We start from the raw sequence: 16,196 nt of genomic DNA, 5'->3' as shown, positions 1-16,196 counted from the left end.
AAAGTAAGACATGGTCTCCAAAAAAAAAAAAAAAAAAAAGTGTTTTCAATTTATTGCAGGGTCCTTTTTGTTGGCGTCTTGTTTATGTGTGTTTTCTTTCAGAGCAGACCTATCCAACTGAACTTTCTGTAAGATGAACATGTTCTATAATCTTTGCTGTGTACTACAGTGCCTCCTAGCCAAACATGGTTATTGAGTAGTGCTTGAATTGTGGCTAGTGCAGCTGAGGGAACTAGATTTTTAATGTCATTTAATTTAAATTTTAGTAGCCACATGTGGCCATTGTATAGCACAGTTTTAATATATAGTTGTGTGCCACTTAACAATGTTTTGGTCAACTTTGGACTGCGTATATAATGGTGGTCCCATAAGGTTATAACAAAGTTGCCCTATACAGGTGTACCATTTTTTATCTTTTATACATAAATACTTACCAGTGTGTTACAGTTGCCTATGGTATTCAGTACAGAGTATAGTTACATGCTGTACAGGTTTGTAGCCTAAGAGCAATAGGCTATATATTGTATAGCCTAATGTATAGTGGCTGTACCATCTAGGTTTGTGTAAGAATACTCAGTGATGTTTGTGCAATGACAGAATCACCCAACAATGCATTTTTTTTCAGAAGACACTCCTGTTGTTAAATGATGCATAACTATATTTTTAAATTTAATTTGCTGGTATGTAGGATTTTTGTGCCTATATCATAGATTCTTTTTACATTTAAAGCAAAATAAAGCTTACCTTGATGTATACCTGTATGATCTAGTTCCTGCCCACCTTGCTGCTAATTTTTTATGATTTTCTTTTACAGTTACCGTTCACTAGTGTTTTTATTTCTTGTATTCCCACATATGATATTTTGTAGTTCATGTTAAGACATTTGCACTCTGGAACTGTGCTTAGCTTTTATGGCTGCCTCTTTCTAGTTCTCAGCTAGATCTCAACTCTTTTGTTAGCCTCATCTCTGATTTTTTTTCCAACAACATTTTATTTAGAAAAAATTTAAATATACAGAAAAGTTGAAAGAATTTTATTGTGAACGCTCACGAAGGCCTAGAGTCTATATTTTCCTGTACCAGCTCTAGCACATATTAATTCATCTATTTCTCCATCCATTAGTCTATTTTTTGGGGGTGAATTTCAGAGTAAATTGTAGACTTCCATTTATTTTCAGTTTTATTTTTTACTGGGTTTATCTCTTTATTTTGTTGGAGAAGTTCTTTACATACTTGGATATTGGTCTTTTGTCAGATATGTTTTTCTGATATATTCTCCCACTTTGTAATTTGCTGTTTTATTTTCTTAACAGAGGCTTTTTTTTTTCCTTGGATGTCGTTTTGCTCTTGTTGCTCAGGCTGGAGTGCAATGGTGCGATCTTGACTCACTGCAACCTCAGCCTCCTGAGTTCAAGCGATTCTCCTGTCTCAGCCTCCCAAGTAGCTGGGATTACAGGTGCATGGCCCCATGCCCAGCTAATTTTTTGTATTTTTAGTAGAGACGGGGTTTCACCATGTTGGTCAGTCAGGCTGGCCTCGAACTCCTGACCTCAGGTTATCCACCTGCCTCGGCCTCCCAAAGTGCTGGGATTACAGGCGTGAGGCACCATGCCTGGCCAATTTTCTTAACAGAGGCCTTTGATAGCAGACGTTACTAATTCACTCGTTCGATTTATGAATTATTTTTCTTTTATGGATAGTGCTTTCTTGTGTCTTACGTAAGAAACCTTTGCTTGCCTAACCCAAGGTCAGAAATACGTTCTCCTATGTTTTATTCTGAGAGCCTGTGGCTTAGCTTTTACTTTTGGGTATATTATCCATCTCAAATTAATGTTTCTGTTAGTAGTGTGTAGTAGGAATTGAGATTCATATCACCCTCCCCATAGTTATTCTAGCACCATTTGTTGAAAAGACTTCTTTTGCTGGACACCTTTGTCAAAAATTAAATCACTGTATTATAAATGTTGATGTATTTGTTGGCTGATCACCTGTTTTTAATTGCCATCCTATCAATGTTCACTCTTTTTATGTGATACAGACACACTTTCTGACAAAATAATGTCATAGATTTGCCACTATTGCAAATGCCTGGAATGATGGAATGGATGATAGAGATTGGTCTGTAGTTGACAGTAGATGGAGAATGATTTTGTAGTTGTCTGTTTTTATTGTGTAAAATGAATCAGGGGATTTACACCTATTTTTCTATGACAGAACATAGTTTATTTACACTGTAGTGAATTGTTCTGTGAAAGCTTGAATGAACTCAGTTCTAAAATAACTTTTAGGATATTTTTAAGGAGGAAAGTCTTTGAAAAACATAGCAAGTTTTAACGTTTTTAAGCGTCACCTTTGTTAATGTGTCATTTTTAGAAAATTATCAATGTCATTAAAATGTTCAAATGTATTATATTGGTGTTGGACATATATTTTCTTTTAAATTTTGTTTTCTATGTATCTGTGTAACTTTAGCATTGTGCTATCATCTCGAGGGGAAATCCAGGTGTATGTTTGAATCCCTTCCCAAATGTGTCTCTCTAATTCCCTGAGCCCACTAAAATCTCTACTTGTTTCCTTTTCCCTTAGCAGTGGCCTTTTGCCTAGGGAAAAAATATGGATTTTCTAAGTTTTGTCATATGTTTAGAATTGGGAAATGCCCCTAGAGAAAAACTGGCTGTATAAATTCAGTTCACTTTTTGGCCCTTCCCCTGACTGCGCAGCGCTTAACAGAATGTTTTAAAATTTGAAGTTTATCAACTTTTCCCCTTTGTTTTCAACTTATTTATTTTTCTTAGTTCTAATTTTGTTGTTGTTGTTGTTGTTGTTTGTTTGATGACTAGGGAATGTAGTTGGTATAATTTCTAGGAATTTGCTGTTTTTTTTTTTTTTTAGTGGCCTAATATATCATCAGTTATTATAAACATTTCTGTGAATGTTTTTGTGTTCTACTTTTGTCATAGGTAACAGAGGAATATTAAAATGTTTCGGTGCTATTACATTTTGTCTTTTTTCTAATATATTAAAATTTTAGCATATAAATATTTATCACTCATTTCTTCATTATGAATTTTATTATCAAAATCAGTTGACATCATTTTTTCTTTCAGTTTGCTTGGGCATATTTTACACAGAAATATTAATTTCTTTTATTTTGCTTTCGTTTACTTTGAATTTTGCTTAATATTTTGCTTAGAAATATTAATATAGGTTTGCATAATATTTAGTTTTCCTTAAAAATTTTGCTTAACATGTGTGCTTCTATATATTTTATCTTTTATACTTTCCTTTTCTTTGTTCTTCTTTTTTGTATTATTGGATAGTTCCTCAAAATGCCCTATATTTCACACATCCGATTTTTAGCATAGCATATTTTTCAGAAATTTGAGAATGTAAAGCATATACTTTCTAAAATTTAATTAGCACATTTTTTTTCTTTAGTGTTTCTAAGCAGACTTTTGCTTGGGGATGTATAACACACGCTGAAACATACACAAATCATAAGTTTGCAACTTCAGAATTTATTTATTTATTTTTTTGCATGTTAAGGTCCGGTTGTTCTATCACCATTTGTTGAAAAGACTATTTTCATTTCATTGCTTTTGCTCTTTTGTCAAAGATCACTTGACTGTATTTATGTGGATCTGTTTCCGGGTTCTATTCTGTTCCACCGATCCATTTGTCTATTCTTTTGCCGATATTATACTGTCTTGATTACTGTAGCTTTATAGTAAATTTTGAGTCTGGTAATGTCAGCTGTTGCTCTTATTCTTCTCCTCCAATATTGTGCTGGCTATTTTAGATTGTTTGCCTCTCCATACAACCTTTAAAATCAGTTTGACAATATTTAGAACATAACTTTCTGGGATTTTGGTTGGGATTGTGTTGAATCTGTAGATCAAATTGGGAAGACTGACATCTTGACGATATTGAGTCTTCCTATCCATGAACATGTACTGTCTCTCCATTTATTTAGTTCTTCTTTGGTTTCTTTTGTTGGAATTCTGTAGTTTTTCTAATACAGATTTTTATATGTAGTTGTTACGTTATTCCTAAGTATTTCATTTTTGGAGGGTGCTAATGTAAATGTTATTGTATTTTAAATTTTGAATTTCACCTGGTATATAGGAAGGTGATTGATATTTTTTCTATATACCATTGCTGGTATATAGGAAAGTGATTGAGTTTTGTATATTTGTGTCCTGAAACCTGGCTATAATTGCTTATTAGTTCCAGGAGTTTTTGTTTATTCTTTTCGTATTTTCTGCATAGCCAATCATGTCATTTGTGAAAAAAGACAATTTTATTTCTTCCTTCCCAATATTTATACCTTTTACTTGTCTTACGTTACTAGCTAGAACTTCAGTATGATTCTGAAAGGAGTGCTGACAGAGAATATCTTTGTCTTGTTCCTGACATTAATGAGAAAATATTTGATTGTTTTTTGATTCTCCCTCTCATATTAGCCAAACATGGATGGCAGGGGAACTGGTCAATGTTTTAAAATTTTGCTTTCTTTATTTAATAGTGTGGAACTGTTAGCCTCAGATAAGTCATCCATCATCATCATCATCATCATCATCATCATCATATCATCATCATCATCATATCATCATCATCATCATATCATCATCATCATCATCATCAGTAATATATTGTTAAAATTAGACTTTTTCACTGGATAATTGGTAGGAGTCTATAGGTTTTCTTGTGATAAGTTCAGTCCTCAGAAAGCACCACTCGTATGGCATTTCATTAAGCTTAAATTCTTAATACTCTTTGCTTGGTTTTCCAAGTCTAAAACACCGTTCCACGTATGATTCTGTACAATCCCATATCTAGTCATATTGCAGTGCTGAGAATTGTAGTCCCAGAGAGGCATTTGTGGAGATAGGGTTTTGAGAATGTTCGTGAAATGTTTCTATCAAGTCCTACCTAGTAGGTGAAATAATTTTTGAAAGGTAAAATAAAGACCTGCAGCTGTAGCAGGTAGATAGAAATGCCCCTTTCATTGTTGGATGGGAGACATATATTGTAAGAGAGTGATCTATTAGAAAATATGTTTGATGTGGAGTACTTTGAAATAATGATTTAGCAGCTGTCTGTTGGTAGAGATTAATGAGGTAGAGTGGAAGAGAATGTCAGTAGAGTTGAAAATATTTAGGATCTTGGACACTAGGGTGCTGAGTAGATTCTCCACATGTATGGTAGCATACATGAGGAAGACAAGGATGATTCAAGTACTAAAGTCCTTGTTGGTAGTTTGATGAATTACATGGAACAGTTAGGGTTAAGATTAGAGTAGCTAGTGGTTATGATGCCAAAGGATTAGGACTCTTTACTCAAAAGTAATGTAGTGTCTTGGAAATAACATTAAATTTCTAGGAGAATGCAGATCCTACTGTGTGGATGGTTGTTTTGTGGCACATGTGTTTATTAGCTGCATGAGCTCTTTCAGCACCCCTTTCAGAATCTGCCCTTTTTCCTTCTTTTTTTCTTGGGGCTGTTTAATTCATGAGCCCCGCCTTGCCTTTCCTGTTACTGTATCTGTGAGTGTAACAGACTATTTCTACTTGAAACCTTCCTCTTAGTGACCTTTTCTTTTCTATAGTTCAGTTAGGTGCTAAGACATCATTTCAGGAAAAATGACTTTATCTTTTATCTACCAGAAAATATTTTTACATTTTATATAATTTTGGGGAATACTTAATGTTATGAAGAATACTATTCTTGACATTAAATAATTTTTTCTAGGTCTCATAGATGTTATAACAACTGTATATTTCAAAATTAAATTTTCTAATAATTTGCTGTTTATCGAATTATGAACTGAAAGAAAGTAGGCTGAAGATATTAAAGGACTAGTATTATTATCTTTATTGAAACTGTGATGTGGATATAATTTTACCTATCCGCAAACAAATATGTTTAACAGAAGTCTTTTTATTTATTTTTAACAGAAGTCTTTTTATTTATTATGACATAAATGTATGGTCACATAAATGGTTTTGGCTAACTAAATATAGCTCTGTGTAGAAAAAACATAATAATTAAATTTTGCAAAGTCATTTATTGCTGATTTTAAGAGAAGTTAATTTTATTAAAACTGTTCTCAATGTGTATCACAAATTTATTTTTCTCTTGTTGATTATGGCTTTTGCAGCACAGTTACAAAACATTTTAAACTGGGTTTATCATACTGGTAGTGAATTGGTAGTTAATTTCATAGCCTTATTTTATCAGTAACTGTGCATTCATCTTTAGCCTGACTTGATTTGGTTCCTGATGGACGAAATAAACTTTTTTCTTTTTTTCTTTGAGTCGTAATTTCACTCTGGCTGCCCAGGCTGGAGTGCAATGGCAGGATCTCGGCTCACTGCAACCTCTGCCTCCTGGGTTCAAGCGATTCTCCTCTCCTGAGTAGCTGGGATTACAGGCATGTACCACTATGCCCAGCTAATTTTTGTATTTTTAGTAGAGATGGGGTTTCACCATGTTGGCCAGGCTGGTCTTGAACTCCCGACCTCGGGTGATCCACCTGCTTCAGCCTCCCAAAGTGCTGGGATTATAGGCGTGAGCCACCGCGCCCAGCCCAAAATAAACTTAAATTATGCTCTTGGTTAACCCAATGTCTTGAGCTTATGTTTCTAATATGCTGACTTTCAAAAAATGATAGTATATTTGGCTGTATTTTTAGGTGTTTAAGAATACTCAGGAACAGTTGCACATGATGCTCAACCTGATGGAAATTACAGATGGATAAAAGAAAATAAACTGTTAGATGTTGACTCATCTTACATCTGTATAGAAGAATGATTTTAAAATGATGTGAGCAGACTTGCATGGTGAAGGCATGGGATAGGTTAGTTATCATTTAGGTTCAGAGGTTAGCAAAGTACCTGAAGGAATAGGGTTAAGGTTGCTGATTAGTTTGAGGAGACGTGATATAGTTCAGAGTGGTTTATTAATATTCTGATAGTTGGAGAATATGCATGTGTGTGTGTACACGTATGTGTTGTGTGTGTATTTAGTGTATTTATATCTACGCCTCCCCCCACTCTTTTTTTTTTTTTTTACTTATTTTTTTGTAGAGACAGGATCTGACTTTGTTGCCCAGGCTGGTCTTAAATTCCTGGCTTCAAGCGATCCTCACACCATGGCCTCCCAAAGCGTTTGGATTACAGGTGTGAGCCACTGTGCCTGGCCCACATTTTGGGTGGGATGACCGGAAAAATCAAGCTGTAAAAGATCCAAAAAATGTACCTTTTAAATTCCATCTGTGTGATATGTCTGAAGTGAGATAACTGTACCTACTTAGTCCAGATATATGGTATGAAGAGGTTCTGAATACTTTGCATATTCCTTTTTGCTGTCTGAGAAGGAAAGGGTTTAAATGAAAGGCATATATATGTTTAGGATTCCTTTTACATACGCTAGACCAGAGTGGTTTTTGCTCTAGAGTGTACAGGGTGCCACCGTTGTTCTTCAGTGTGTCTCTAGAGCTTGCAACAAGCTAAAACTTATCTTTTGGTGCTTCAGGTCTAAACTGTATTCACTGGCCAGACTTTAAGGATTGAGTTCAAAGTTCCAGTGATGATTTGTGTGTGAATAGTTTTAGGTCTCCATATTATTGTTTGGAAATAATGAGAATCTCTACCCCAGCCTGTGTGCCCCCTATGTCCGCCTTTCCTCCTTAGACTGTGATTACTTCCAGGAAACAATGACATTGAAATTTTAAGTACTCATATATCTGGGTCACCTTTTCTAAGTTTTGGTGTATTGTAAATCAATGCTTTCTCTAGATATAATTAGAATAGGTTTTATTACTGATTCTAGGGTGCTCGCAAAGATGTTTTTGAATGTTATTTTCAAATGGAAGCTTGAATGACTCATAGTTTCATATACTTGAGAACAAAAGAGTAATAAATTTAAATTGTTGTTATTGGTTTAAGTACATTGCTTTTCCAATACCTAAAATATACTTTGCTTAGTCTTACCTCTGATACTCAGTATTTTATGTCAAATACCCCATTATGTGCTATGGGTTTTGTCCCACTGATTCTGTTCATTCTTTTTTCTCATTAAAGAAGATTTTCATTTCTTCCCCCTTTTGTATACTTTGCCCTTCTTTTTGCATGTTCTTAGAATTCTTAGTCTTAGCCTAGGGACTGTAAGTGCACATATATGTCCACGTATACTGTATACACGTATGTGCACCTGATGAGAAGATTGTAACTCACTAGACTGAGGTAGGATGGAACCTTTCTGGGAGATAATGTACATATAGATGCATGGAAGATAACTAATAGAACTTTAATTTTGACATTGGAGCCTAATAACAATAAAATGAATGAAAGTCAGTATTCTTTAAAGGTGTTGTGTCAAATCCTTGAACCATGTAATTACTTTGCTGCATTAAATTGTTGATAAATGCTTAATTTTAAGTACAGGAAATAAAATCACTGTAACAGAGGTATACATATTTTGCTATTTTGTTCACAATATATTTCATGCAACATTCTAGATAGAAATCTTAGGTCTTATTTTTATATGATTTTGAGCTTTCTCTTTCTGTCCTAGCTTAAAATTGATACAAAGAATAGGGAAATGTTATACTTTTTTATATTGTGGAAGGTAAAGTTTATTTCTGAAAGTCTCACTTCCATTTTCCTGTTACACTTTATTAGGCTGCAGAGCATGTTTAGTTTACAGCTAAAATGCCATTTGGTATCCCAGTGTGGGTTGTCCTCATCCGGAGATATCAGTGTCTATTAAAGTGAAGCTAAAGGTCTCTCATCTGTGATGGCTAACTGGGTCACTTTACTCATCAACAGAGAAGGCAACTATCACATCATTCTACAGTCTGCCACTTCCTGAACAGCTTCTTGGCAATAATGCCTCACAGGGGAAGTCATAAGCTTTCCTGCTGATGGGTGTGACTTTGAGGAAGCTGAAATGGTATCAACTAGAGAAATACAGTGACAAAAACCTATTGGAATACGTTTAGGCCAACTGCATGGTCCTTGCTTCAGATCCCAGCCTCAAGTTTGGGGGTCCCTAGGGCCTCCTTTACTTCAGACTTGCTGGCTTTAGATACTGAGGTCCCCACTGACTCCCTCAGATTTGATAATTCACTGGTATGACCCACAAAACTCAGAGGACTATACTTAGAATTATAGTTTTATTATAATGAAAGGATACATACTAAAACCAGCCAAAGGAGAGACACGTGGGCAGAATCTGGGAGGGGCTCAAAAGCAAAGCTTCTGGTTGTCCTTTCCTGGTGGAGTCATGGATGGTGTTACCTCTTCCTGGCTATGATGTATGACAGTCCAGGGAAGTTTATGCAAGCTTTCGGTGTCCACAGTTTATACTGGAATTTGTTCACATACTGCCCCTGTGTCTGACCTTTAGTCTTTATTTCCTCCCAAAAGTTCAGGCTAGTACATTTAGTTTCTAGTTCCTTTGGAGATCAGAGCTGACAGGGTATTCCAGGAAGCTCCCATCATGAGTCACATTGTTAGACTCTCCAGTGACTCCAGGCACTCTTATCAAGGAGGATATCCCCGGGGCCTAGAGATCATCTCACAGTAGCTGAGGGCAAAGGCCAGGACCTCTCTTTGGTAAAGTGAATTCCTCAACACACCTATTTAAACAGAGGGTGTATTTTTGCAATTTCTCATATTATTCTTTATTTGAAAATCTTCAATTTTATTTTACAAATAAATGATTTTCCCTTTATGTTCAAATCAGAACTATTTAGCCTTTTCCTTTTTTAAAAAATCTCTCTAATTTTTCTCCCTCATGACATCCAGACCAGTCATTTATGCAGTTTAGTTGTATTTTTACTGCATTATATATTTATGGCCAAATATCCATTGTATTCATATATTCATTTCAAAAGTACTTACTATTCTTCTAAACTGATAGGTCATGCTTTTCTACCCACAAAACAAATATTCACTTATATTTCTTATTAGCTGCAATCTGGATACAGAGTATAGCATGAACAAAGGTTTAATGATATCAGAGTATATAAACATTTTAGAAAAGGTGAGCATTTCATTGTGGTTTGATTATAGACATATTCAGGAGAGTTTTCCCAGGAAAAAAAGGGCTTTAAAAACCATGCTAAGACAACTTGGACTATAGACAGTGAAGGGCATTCAAATATTTTTAGATATGACTGTGACACACAACAAATTTTTTGTTTTAGAAAGTCAATCAGTAGCATTAGTGAGTAGAAATAGTTTGATGGAAGGAAATTCACCTAGAAGCAACTCTGTATGCCCAGTTAGGACATTATTACTGTTGTCTTCACTGGAGATATATATAGGTAATAAAGGATGATTTGTGAGGAAGTTATTAACTTATGAGAGATGACTTTAGCTTTTTTTTTTAAATCTTACCCCTTTCATAATACGTACACAAGTCTAATCAACTTTTAAACTTCTCTAACAATTTTTTATGTTTTCATTTTATAAAACCTCTTGTGATAAAACAGCCTATATATTTTTCTACCTAACGTATAACCTATGGTTATAACCTAGCCTTACCAGCTTATTTTTATAGATCCTTGCACTGTGTTATTCATTTCGTATTTATTTAACACACATTTGTTAAGTGAGAGCTTACTGTGCACCAGATTATTGTAATAGATGTTGAAAATACAATGAATATAAGATGTGATTCCTGACCTCAAAAAGGATACATATCAATTTAGTAGTCAGACAGATGGGAAAAGCCTGTGATGGAGGGAAGCATAGGACACTTTGATAGTTTATTGAAGGAGCATATAAGCTAGACTAGACTAGAGATGAGGAGAAGATTTTTGGGACTCTGACACTCTAGTTTAGAATAGCAGTTAAAAATATGGACTCTGGAGCCAGAAGGCATTTGGATTCTCAGTTTCTTGCTGTGTAACCTTAGGCAAGTTCTTAACTTCACCTTTAAAATGGGAATCACAATAATCCCTACTGTATTTGGTAATTATGAGGCTAAAAATGTTACCGAGCAAAAGGGCTTGCTGCCTGATGTGCTAGAAGCCAATACTATGACACTTGAGTTTCTGGGAAAAGAAAAGCTTTTTATTGCAAGTCGACTAACAAGAAGAAAGGAGTCCAGCTCAAATCTGTCTCTCTGTGCTGACTTTAAGGCAGTCATTTCATTAGAAAAGGTTTAGGGAGTGTGTTCAGGGATTGGTAGGTGATTGGTGGAAGGAGAGGGGAGGTCTGGAAAGTCCTCAGGCATGCACAGCTATTTATTCATACTACTTCATGGATCTCATGTGCAAGTTTCAGGGGGAGTTAGTATGCAGCCTGCAGTGCAAATTTGATCTGTGACACCAGCAAGTTCATTCTGTGCAAACGCCAGTAGGCCATATCGGTTCCAATTGATTTTAGCCAGGTTTTAAATCTCATAAGTGGAGGGAGTTTCAGCGTTTCAGCAATTTGTTTCTTTTTTTAATTTGCCACCCTGCAGGCTCAATAATTTCTGCCAGTCACTGGTTTCTTTAACTCTTTAGGGCATAGTTTAAAAATAAGTTAAAATATGTAAAGTGTTGGAACCGTACCTGGCATATATTAATAGCTTTGTATGTCTCTTGCTCTTCTCATCATTTTCTAAAAATGAATATGTAATTAGTACTCAGTAAATATTTGAATAAATCCTTGAATGATAGATGAAAATATAATTGCTGTTTTGTTCCCTTAGAAGTCTTTAAGCATCTCTATTGAAAGCATTTAAGGTAAAATAACTATTTTATGTGTATTTAGGTCCATATTAACTCATTAATTCGTGAGCTTCATAAAGTGTAATCTCAAATGATACGTAAACAATGTTGAATTTGACTGCTTGTAGATGAGGATGTCCTCTCCAGTTGGTCTCACACGTCCGTCTTACCATATACCCTGTCCAGTTCAGGTTATGGTCTGGCATGTATAGACATTTGAGTTTGGGGTCTCCACACTAGACCCTGCCACGCACTCTTCCAAGATAGACATGGAGTAAACTCTTTTACATCTCAAACACTTAACACAGTGGTTGTCACTTATTGGTACTAAGTGAATGTTTGTTGAATGAGGGAATGATGCCTAAATTATGAAATTAAAAAGAATAATTAGAAATCTGACGAAAAGAACTTTTATTGTTCCATGAGGATGTAGTTGACTACTTCTTTGTGGATCTATGAAGGGATTTTGGTAAAAATAAGACTAACGGCAACCAAAATTAAGAGGTTATATTTTCTAGAGAAATTTTGTTTTGAGATTTTCTAACTTATCAAATAGGATTCACCAGAATTATTATGCCTCTTTTTAATTGCAATAATATGGGTTAATGAAAGAGCCAACAATAGTATTGCAAAAGCGATTTATATTTTGATTAGCTAACTTGAATGACGTAGTTGTTTAGGCACTATTGGTAAATAGTGGCAATCAAGTCATTCTTTTTTAAAAGAAGATAATGATGTTGGCTTTGTGATGAGCAAGAAGGATGATTTGTAGGATTATTATTTACTGATTAGAAGGACATTCAGAGTACAGAAGCATTGAATAATTCTAACCTGAACTAGAAGTTAGACTTTGGGATTGAAAACCAATAAAGATTAGTATCCAGGGGAGTGCAAATTTCCATTTTTTGGGGGGTTTTAAAACTAAACCTTGGATTTGTGGGGAGTTATGAAAGCACATGAAAGAGTCAAGAGATAGAAGTTACTATATTGAGTATTCTCAGGCAATGAGTTGAGGCTTTGTGGGAATATCTGCTCAGAAAATGTCTGAGTAGAATAGACCAGAACTGAAAGGTGGAGGTAGTTTATTCTTTTTTAAGTATTCCATTGGTATATTTTTCCATACTGTAATGAATCGAGATTGCCAATTCGTATTTCTAATAACATTGGAGGTTCAGTTTCTTCTTCACTGTAGTTTTAAGCTGTCATTTTGCTTATTTTTAAAAGGCTCCTTTCTATGCTTTGTAACTTTGCAGCTTCCATTTTGTTTCTCATGTTTCTAAAGTCAAGCCTTTTGCATTATCTTTCTCTGCTTATGCATTTATAACAACTTGGTTTTCGGTTACATCATGATTCATAGACATAAAATATCAACTCAGAGTCAATCATATGGCAACCTTTGTCAGTTCCTCCAATCTTTGGTCCATGCTACATGCCCTCTGTAGGATATTTCAGATGGTATTCAAAGATAAGATTATGTTCATAAGTAAGCAAATTTAAGTTTTATAGGAAAAACCTTATGAAAACTATCATGCTTTATTAAAAATTGATTTATAATGTCTACTGTTTTACTTTTCATCCAGTTATCTTAGAATTTTGTCTGGAGGGAAAATTATCAAGGAAATTGTAATTCTGAAAAGGATTGTAGTTTAGGGTGATTGACCACATATTCCACTTTAAATTTCTCCAAGATTTTTCAATTAAACATTTCTAAATTAAGATTCTTTTATTTGTTAGAAGTGTTTTAAAAACATCTAGGGTAATTTAAGTAGAACTACGTTTCTGAAGAAAGATTGACAGGGAGAAATTGTAATTATGTCATCGCATTTAAATGTGTTTACTGTCAAATTGAAATGAAGGTATTATTTAGGTACGTTGGCCAAGGCTTATGTTGTTATTGGGTCCTCATACCCTCACATCCCATTAGCATGTCCTAATGCTGGCTTGGTTTCTAGCATTGGAAGGCAGTCAGGAAATATCTATCTCATGAACACTGCATGCAATTGTATTTTTATTGGGATGTTAATCAACCAGTAAATTATCTATGAAAAACTTAGCTTAGTACTTCTTACATTAGGATACCAGTGCAACTCATGAATAAGTTTTACTTTATATATAGAAAAGGAGAAAAAGAAAAAGTAGCTTATTTTTTTGAATATAATATCAGACACAAAAGAATATCAAAGTGAGTTTAAAATTATATCTGATATTTAAATTATTACATAAAACCTGACCTTTCAAGTCGTGCTATTTTAAGCACATTGAGACTCTCTTTTTGGCTTTTTGGTAACTCCTTTTTTCATGGAGACTGTGCCTGACAGACTCTTCTCTCAAAGGCTGCCCATCATCGTTGCTGAATATTTCCCAATGTTTGCTTTGACTACAACCTTGGCCTCTCAATTTCGTTGAAATTTTCATCTCAGCGACTTAATTTTGAAATTTGGAAATTCATTCCTACCTATTACTCAGTATCCTAAAGTTTCAAATTTGGACATAATCCTTTGATACAACTTCCATCTTTAAAAGCAGCTGGGACATTTCATCAGCTTCACCATCCAGTGAGCTATGGTTGCTCTGTCTTCAGTGAGGTCCGGTCTTAGCCTTAGGAGGGGAGAAGTTGCTTTTCTTGTGTACATTATCTCAGCCTAAGTGGCTATTTTTTATATCTGAGATTATGAAATTCTTTACAGTTCTCCTTACTTTCTTAAAGTGGAAGTTGAGGTCATTGATTTGTAACCTTTTTGCTTAAATTTTTTTTATTATAAAAATGGGTAAAAAAATTTTTTTGCTTTTCTTAGGTGATATCTAATTCTGTTGCCCAGGTTGGAGTGCAGTGGTGCAATCAGGACTCATTGCAGCTGCAACCTCTGGGGCTCAAATGATCCTTCTGCCTCAGCCTCCTGCGTAGCTGCAACTTAGGTGCATGCCACCATGCCTGGCTACTTTTTAAATTTTTTGTAGAGACAGGATCTCGCTATGTTGTCCAAGCTGGTCTCAATCTCCTGGCCTTAAGTGATCCTCCCACCTCAGCCTCCCAAAGTCCTGGGATTACAGGTATGAGCCATTGTGCCTGGTCATTGACCGTCTTTTTAATTAGGTATTTCATGTAGCAAAATTTTCTGTAAATATGCTTTAGCTGCATCTCTCAAATATTAATCTACTCTGTTTTTGTTTTCATTCTGTTTAAAATACTTTAAAACTTCCCTTTTAATTTCTTCTTTTATTCATGGGTTATTTAGAAGTGCATTGTTTAATTTTCAAATATTGGATGACTTTTCAAATATTGACATCTAATTTAATTCATTATGATCAGAGAATATACTTTGAAATGTGTTGTATACATTTAGGAAAAAAAAAGCATTTTTTCCTGGTTTGGGTGGAGTATTTTATAAATGTCAATTAGGTCAGGTTGTTTTATAGTGATCTACTCTTCCACATCCTCACTGGCTTTCTGTCTGCTTGTGTTCTGTAAGTCTTTTCAAGGTGTCTTTACTACTAGTGATTTTTTTTTTCTATTTGTCCAGTCGTTTGCTCAGAGAAGAGTGTTAAATTCTCTATGTATAATTGAGGATTTCGCCACTATTTTTCTTATCTATTTTGTCAGTTTTATTTTGAAGCTTTTTTTAAGGCATGTATACATTTAACATTGTTACAGACTCTTGATGAAGTGACCCCCTTTGTCAGTATGTATTGTTTTCATCTCTAGTAATTTCTTGTTCTGAAGTTCTCATTGTCTTATATTAACATAGCCTAGATGCTTCAGCTTTTTTCCATTAGCACTGGATTTGACATCTTTTTCCATCCGTGTACTTTTTACCTAATGGACTCTTTTATGTACAAAGTGGGCTGTTGTAGACACTGTATATCACTGTATATATAGTTGGTTCCTTTTTTTTTTTTTTTTTTTTTTTTTAAGAGGGATCTCACTCTGTCACTCAGGCTGGAATTCAGTGGCATGACCTTGGCTCACTGCAGCTTGGCGCTTCCCAGGCTCAAGTCATCCTCCCACCGCAACTTCCTGAGCAGCTGGGACTATAGGTGCACGCCGCCATGGCCTGGCTTTGACTATGGTTTTGACTTTGGTTTTGACTATGATAAACCTACATTTTTAAAAATATTTTCTGTAGAGATGGGGTTTTGCCACATTGCCCAGGCTGGTCTCGAACTCCTGGGCTCAAGCTATCTGCCTGCCTCTGCCCCTCAAAGTGCTGGCATTACAGACATGAGCCACTACATCCAGCTGGTTCTTGATTTCTTAAAAAAAATTGTTAATAATGACAGTCTCTGCTTGTTGATTTTGTAATGTTGTGGTTTCTAGAAGAAATATTATTAGAATGAAAAAAAAGTCTGGTTTAAATCTACTATCTTACTACTTGATTTACCACATGGCTTGCCCCATGTTTTCTCATTTTCATTTTTCCTTTTGTCTTGCCATCATTTAGATTACTTGAGAATGTTCTTATTCCATTATA

General features: G+C 34.9%; 1 protein-coding gene across 3 annotated transcripts in view; it reads left to right on the top strand.

The window, feature by feature from the left end:
• RNGTT (RNA guanylyltransferase and 5'-phosphatase) overlaps positions 1-16,196 on the top strand; it is a 362,779-nt gene that overhangs the window by 145,021 nt on the left and 201,562 nt on the right. The window lies entirely within an intron of this gene.

This window comes from Hylobates moloch, unplaced genomic scaffold (assembly GCF_009828535.3).
Source record: "Hylobates moloch isolate HMO894 unplaced genomic scaffold, HMol_V3 SCAFFOLD_2, whole genome shotgun sequence".
Classification (NCBI taxonomy): Eukaryota; Metazoa; Chordata; class Mammalia; order Primates; family Hylobatidae; genus Hylobates; species Hylobates moloch.
This window is presented reverse-complemented; position numbering and strand designations above follow the sequence as displayed.